The sequence below is a fragment of the Octopus bimaculoides genome, chromosome 3, assembly GCF_001194135.2.
Source record: "Octopus bimaculoides isolate UCB-OBI-ISO-001 chromosome 3, ASM119413v2, whole genome shotgun sequence".
NCBI lineage: Eukaryota > Metazoa > Mollusca > Cephalopoda > Octopoda > Octopodidae > Octopus > Octopus bimaculoides.
Genome location: NC_068983.1, coordinates 18,603,174 through 18,604,636, shown reverse-complemented (window position 1 = coordinate 18,604,636; position 1,463 = coordinate 18,603,174).

Here is a 1,463-nt window from a genome sequence, read left to right as displayed (position 1 = left end):
TATATATATATATATATATATATATATATATGAGGGCGCATGGCCTAGTGTTTAGACATTTGCACTCTCGGACGTGAGATCGTTGTTCCGACGTGGTTCCGATTCTTAGACCGGCTGATTTGTTTTGTTCTTCATATCACATTGATCTACAATCGCTTCGTTACTTGACGCGTGGTACACTGTGCACCTATTCATGCAACGTTGATTCGATGGAGAAAGTGAGCTAAACATATAGACACATATATGTGTAAGCATACATTTATGTATATGCATGTATAAATATATTTATATACAGACGCACCTTCATATATAAATCTCTGTATGCATGTGTGTGTGTGTTTGTGTAAGTGCAATTGTCTGCTGGTAAATCATTCAATAAATAGTTCAATAGTTATGGGATACTCGGGATCTTTGTACAGATATTTCATTTCCGTATGAAACTAACCAGTAAAATATTCTTATTCGTTCTGTTGCATAGAAGTATTTCACTTGGGTGTTAAATGCATTATTTATTTTAATTATTTTTATTACGCAATTATATTGTTATGCATATAATTAATGCTACTAAATTGGCTAGCAGTATACCTTTTTAATATGTGTGCTGAATGAGGAGATGAGGTGGCAGAATCATTAGCACACCGTACAAAATGTTTTGCGGTACTTCGTCTCTGTCTTCGCGTTCTGAGTTCAGATTGTGATGTGGTCGACATAAATTTTTATTCTTTCGGGGTCGAATAAATGAGTATCAGTTGAGCACTGAGGACAACATCGACTAAACGTTGAAATTGCTGGCCTTGTTCCAAAATTTGAAATTAATATATGCGATAAATAGACATGTATGTACATATTTGTGGGAATAATCATCACTGCCTGTCACAGTGTGAATAAAGAACAACAGTGAACTAAACGATGAAAGTAACAAGTTCCATTTTGCCTGTAAAATCTTTTCATTGGTTAAGTTATGCATTCCACGAAGGTAGTGAGCATAACTTTCAATTACTAACGAAAACCTCCGTGAATGTCCGGTGTCAATTTTATTTTGATTCATACGAATAAATTTTTATTAAGACATAGCACCGCATATTAATTAATTTCAGTATTGAGGCAGAGCATTTGAAGATGTTTGTAAATAAACGCCCATGAAGTGCGTTTAAAATTACTCATTCACATTGTGCACAGAATGCGTATGTTAAACCACATGGCATTCTGTGTAAATTCAGTACATGTCAATGCTACACACACACCCACACACATACACGCACGCACGCACACGCACACACACACACACACACACACACATATATATATTATTACATGTATATATTTTCTCCTAGTTAATAATTAACTCGGACAAAATAAATTGATTAATAGATACCAGGGTAGCAAAGATCACAAAATGACTTTGGTGTAACTCCTGTTTATGAGGTAGAAACTCCTTGTTATTTTGGGTACTTGAGTATATA